A 6,000-nucleotide genomic window follows, 5' to 3' on the forward strand; every position below is an offset into this window, starting at 1 on the left:
GTAAAACAAAAAACTTTATCTGGGTATTGAAAAATTCATGTAGTTCTTAGCTTGAAAGTTTCCATGAGTCTAGAGTTAATTGTAGACTAATATAGATACATTGACCATATCCTGAAAAAAATTAATTTTACTCCAAAAATCCATAACATGGCTAAATAGAAAAATAAACCTGAAATCTTTTTAATGAAAAATGATCCCCATCTTCTCTTCTCCTTTCTCTCTTTTCCTCATGTCAGTGGAATCCTCATGCTCTTACTCTTTTTTTTGGTAGCCATGTCAGTATCTTTACAGTTAGGCAGACTGCAAGTCTTGATTTCTCACAGTTGGAGAACACCTGTTCACTTCTTGCTATGATGGACAAGAATTTGGCTATCTCCCACCACCCATCCCTCCCCCAATTCATCCTTTGGGGATTAATATATATATAAATCTCCATCACATGAGAAAATGAACAGGTGGTGTGCACAGCCACAGGGTCCTGCAAGCTGCGCTCACTAGAAGGTCCACTGGTACATCATAAATATCATGAGTGCATTTCTGTCACATTTTTATTCCTGTTTTCAGCAGAGTTTCTGACTTTTCTTATTGTAATGTCCTTTTGCCACACAATTGTTTCTGAGGTTTGAAGTTTCCTTGAAAACCTCTGAGTCTGTTGTCCTTTGGTTCCAGATTGACCCAGCTGCCCTCTCAGCTTTGATCTTGAGCTTTTCATTCGCCCACCTGCTTTTCCAGTGGCTCTTCTGGTTCCCAGGCCTTTGCTGTCTATGCATCCTCCCTCCTCCCTCACTGTACCAAGGAGTCTTCATGGGACGGCTTTATCCCACTCTCTGATAATGAGGTTGCTGTGGGATTCACCCAACCTTCATGAATCGAGTGGACTAGGGAAGTCAGGCCTTAGAGGGTTGGGTGTTTTATGTAGGGGTGTGGGCAGAGGGGAGCCCTCTGTTCCAGAAACAGGAGGTTAAGACCATGTTATGTCTCTACTTGTTTCCTTCACTTGAAGTCAAAAAAGACAGAATCAAATTAACAAGCCAAGAAGAGGAGAGAATCTGGAACAGGGGATGACATCAATTGGAGGATGGGGTTGTTTGAGGATAAAACTAAAATTCTTCTAAATTTTAATATTATACAAACGAACATAGCAGAGCTACCTGATTTTGATGATGATGGTGGTGCTAATGATGATTTGGATAATCTGGTTTGCATTTGGTTTTCTGTTAGTGTTTATAAGGACTTTATTGATATCTTAGATCTAACACTTTCTTGTTTTAATAGTCTATTTGACTAGAATGCATTTTCATGTAATTTGGAGGGGGAACAGCTTGCAAGAGGAAGGACATTTCTGAGTTCTTTCATGTCTGGAAAATCCTTTATTGATTCTTCACTTAATTTACAGTTTGGTGTGATATAAAATTCTTGATTAAAAATAATTTTCCCCAATATGTCAAAAGCATTTAGAGTCTGGTATGAATAATAAGAAAAAATAAATTATGAGACTCTTGCATAGTTTCACTGCATGTTTATTTCTGAACATGTTAAAAATATCCAAATTCTTCCTGATTTCTAAAATGTGATGAAAATGTACCATGTAGGGTTGGGTTTTATCTGCTTTTCCAGCAACCTAGGTATGTGTCTTCCTCAGGTATTTGCAACACTTTGCTAAATATTTTTAAGAATAAGATGGGTAAAAGAGTGGGAATTCTAGGCATTTCAGGGAGTCTTGCCGATTGCCTGATTTGTTTGAGAATGGCTGAACTCAAGTTAGATATAAGTATACTGAGTGGCTGCACCATTCCTGACTGTGAATTGATCTCCTGGGAGGACATTGGATTTGTCTGGGGATGACCTGAGGTTATGTGCCTGGGGAATGGGAAGGAGAATAGATGCCAAGCAGGCAAAATTCTGTGCATGGAGGTGAGGTGTGCGTCCATAACTAAGCACTCACTCAGGTAATTTTCTTTCCAGCCTCCGTGAATGTCTACCTGTCTGTGTATCTTGAATTCAGCACTAAGTGGAGTGAGAAGGCCAGAATTGCATAACAGATGTTAGAAAAAAGGAAGGAAAGACTCAGGAGCTGGGGTTGATGTGCTCGGTGAGGATGGAATGCTTGAAGATGGTTATGAGCCACAAAGAAGGCTGGAGGGCATCCTTAGTTCTCATTGAAAGAACTGAACTGGTGGCAGAAGCACAGAATCACACATGTTTAGTTTGGGCTCTCTTCTTCCAGCCAAGCTGGTGATTAGAGTGGTCACATTATGATTAGGCAAACTGTTAAGATCAGGTACAAAAGACCCCTGAATTATCGAGGCCTCCTGGTTGAAAGGTCAGATCTATCATGGTGGTTTGAATGCCAGCAGCCAAAGATGCTGATCTCCTGAATATCATGTAGAATGCATGATACTGGAACATGTAAGTCCTAAGGACAATGTAGACAGGAAGCCACAGAGTAGCACTGGGCTTGTGCCCCTCAGGAAATCAGGGGGTCCATGACTAAGATGTTGAAAGCAGCAGCCAAAAAATACCTCAAAATCTTTGCTCAGTTTCTGGAACTGAACTTGTTTTCTGAACTGGAATCCAGGGAATGCAGAGAAGGGTGTGTCCCCAGAAGGAAGAACACCAAATGTTCCCCCAGTTGGTGCACTTAGTGACAATTCTCCAGTTTCCAGTTCATACGTTTCTTTGGGTGAATGCTGGCTTCCTGGGGCTGTTGAATAAAAACCAAAAACAAAAACGAAACAAAAAACAAAAAACCTCACAAACAGGATCAGGTAAAGAGAAGTATATTGCTCCACAGTTCTGGAATGTGGAGGTCTGAAATCAAGGGGTTGGAGTGCTTGTTCAATTTTGAGGGTTTGTGGGGGAGAACCAGCCCCATGCCTCTCCCAATCCACAGGTGGCTGCTGACAATCTAGCATCCCTGGTGTGTGGAAGCACCAACCCAATACCTTCCCCTCCATGTGGGGTTCTCTTTGTTTCTGTGCCTGAATTTCCAAATGTCCTTTTTATAATGACATGGTTACACAGAGTTATGACCCATCTACTCCAGTTAACTTCTTCTTAACTAATTACATCTGCAATGGACCACTCTCTAAATAATATAGGTTTCCCAGGCACTGGGTTAGGTTTTTCCTATACTGGCTCTGGGAGGACTCAACCACTCAAACCAAGTGCAAGGGTGACAGCAGCTATTTTGAGGATGACTGTTGCAAGCCCAGTCCATGTTGACATTAAAGTCTAAACATTCTGAGCACAATCAATCATGGAGCATGTAAGAGCCGGATGACAAGCAACCCTCACTGGGAGAGGATGAGCCGAAGCCTGGGACATTACCCCTCCACTCTCAGCCAAGACAGTGCATAAAAACAGCAGTGCATTGGGGTGTTAGGGAGGATGGAAGAAGTCAGCATCAAAACCATCAGGTATGACTGCAGTCAGGAGGCCAGGGCCACTTATTGTCATGGCAAAGCACCAAGAAAGGTCTTCACATTCAAAACTCAAAGGTGTGACTTTCACTGAGTCATAGCAGCGAACAATCTCAGGATGTAGGTGTCCACATTTCTTGTCTACCTTCGGCCCAGGTCAATCCTGGAGCTTGACCTATTGGGTCTCCCTCTTCCTGCCAACGCCCTGACTCTCCAGATTGCTCCACGTGAGGTCACACACTGAAGTGAGGCTTCAATCCAAGTGACACAGCTCCCTTATTCCTGATGTGTTCAGGTAGAGCCATAACATGCTAAGCTTGTCCTTACAAGACTTCTGCGATTCTGAAAAGTTTCCTGACGGGAGTGTGTAAAGGTGAAGCTCTGGTTGCAAGCGTGGAGCATCTTGGACTTTCCCTTCACCTCTGTTCTCTTAGTCCGTAGTTCAATACTAATGGAGTGCTTTTCCTCCCCTGGGGCAATGTCCTGCATCACTCCTGCCCATACCCGGGGAAATTCTGCCCTTGACTTCAGAGAGAAGGGCCAGGGTCAACCCTGTCTGTGGTTGTCCCAGGGCATGCCCCTTTTTCTTTCTTCTCGAGGTAGAGTCTTGTTGCATGGTGTGGAATGCAGGTGACTTTTTGGTGTGCCCTTTTGAACTGAAGATCTACCTTGTGGTTGGAATCAGATCATAGTTCCTAGTTCATCTGGTTCAAAAGGGGCCAGGTTTTTTGCTTTGCTTTTGTTTTTGTTTTATTTCAACTTTTCCTTTTTCAAGCCAGATTCACAAGAACAGACCTGTAATGGGTTTGAGAAGGCAGCAGGCCCAGTGCTGCCCTGTGGTCTGAGCCATAACTGCGTGGCTGCAGGCAATCAGCTGCAGCGGGCAGGATCCCTGGGACTGTGCGGGACATAGAGGGACAGAGACTACATGAAAATGCGTGGCTGCTCCTTGGGGTTGTGTCAGCCTGATGAGGACTTAATTTGAGAAGAACATTTTATTCTATTTCTATTCATTACTTTTTCTAATGTGCTCTTTATTTTGGCCAAACCAGAGTTTCTTGGTTTAGGATAAGCTAAACAAGCAGATCCACTCCATATTATATAATTCTAATTAAATGCAGTTAATTGAAAAACCTAACCAAGTTTTTATTTGGCACATTTTATGACTAGAGCATTTTAATTAAGTAGAATTTCCAAGGGATATTGATGATAGCATTTGGCTTTAAATTGAGAACACAATCTCTTTCCCCCATGAGAATGAAAGCAGCATATATAGAGACTGTATTTCTTTTTCACTAAAAAACAAGCATGTTGCATCTATTTGTGAAATGTTTCAGCACAACAAATGACTGGTGTATTGGAGTCATTAGCTCCAAAGTCATGAGGTGACTCCTGCAGGCACAGGTAGAAGTTTCTGAAAGATTGGTCCATTCAGTTACTTAATACAACCTTCATGCTTCAAATCCATCCATCAAATTATGAATATGCATCCAAACAATGGAAGTCAAAGGCTCCACAGAAATCCTCAGAAATTGGCTTTTGGGTGAAGACCGTTCTTTGCCTTTGTTTGCTACATTTTGTGCTTGCCTCTGTAATGGAAGAATTAACCAGAATAAGCAGATGATCTGCAGAATGCACTGCCTTTATTTTGAAAGGTGCCCAGCACTCCCTGTAGACAGGGCATCCTTCATTCCCACAGCTTCCTGCCTCCCCAGCCCACAGCTCTGCGAGTGAGAGGCCAGACACTTTGTCCCACCACCCCTGCATTTTCAGTGCAGAAAGGAGCGTCTGGGAAAGAGGAGGGACCTCACCCTGATGCAAGTGGCATTGAAGAGGAAGATAGAGTCTCTCTAGCCACAGGGGAAGGAAGGACCACCATCCTAAGTGCTGCCATCAAATGTTCAGTTACAAAGTCATAATGAGTCTCCACGGAGGCAAGAATCTAAAAACTCTGAATTGTCAAGTATTTTTGAACCAAAAAATGGGTGTTTTATGGTTACAAACCTAAAAACAAGATTAGACATTTGTAATAAGGTAAAATCAACCAGGCTAAGAACTACCTTATTTCTCTTTCCTTCCTTGACTACAACAACTAGAAAATGAAGCATTATTACTCATGCTCAGTATCGTGATTTCCTGCTCATAAGTTCATGTTTTATAGAGTTTGATAGTAAAATAAAAATTGCTTTATCTGAAAGAACATTCAGTGAAAATTATACTCTTTCAGCCTGTTATAAAGTTACCCTTTATTGTGTTACAAATAAAGAGGCGATAGGGAGCTTCATATGGTAACTATGGAAACGGTGTAAGCTTAAAAACAATAGGAAGCGTTAGCAGAATATGCAGCAAATCTGTCTTCAAACACAAAGGCCACTTTGCAACTTCCTGAGATTTTGCCACGAACCTTATTCTATAAATATTAATTAAATTCAATAATCTTTTATTTATACCAATGTACCAATTGGCGCATGGGACCCCGACATGTATTTATGAACATTACGGCACAAATTTTGACTGAAACCAAGAATTACTGAAATTGATGAAGTTGTTTTAGACATTTCAAAATGCATCAATTGTC

This window comes from Marmota marmota, unplaced genomic scaffold (genome assembly GCF_001458135.2).
Source record: "Marmota marmota marmota unplaced genomic scaffold, marMar, whole genome shotgun sequence".
NCBI lineage: Eukaryota > Metazoa > Chordata > Mammalia > Rodentia > Sciuridae > Marmota > Marmota marmota.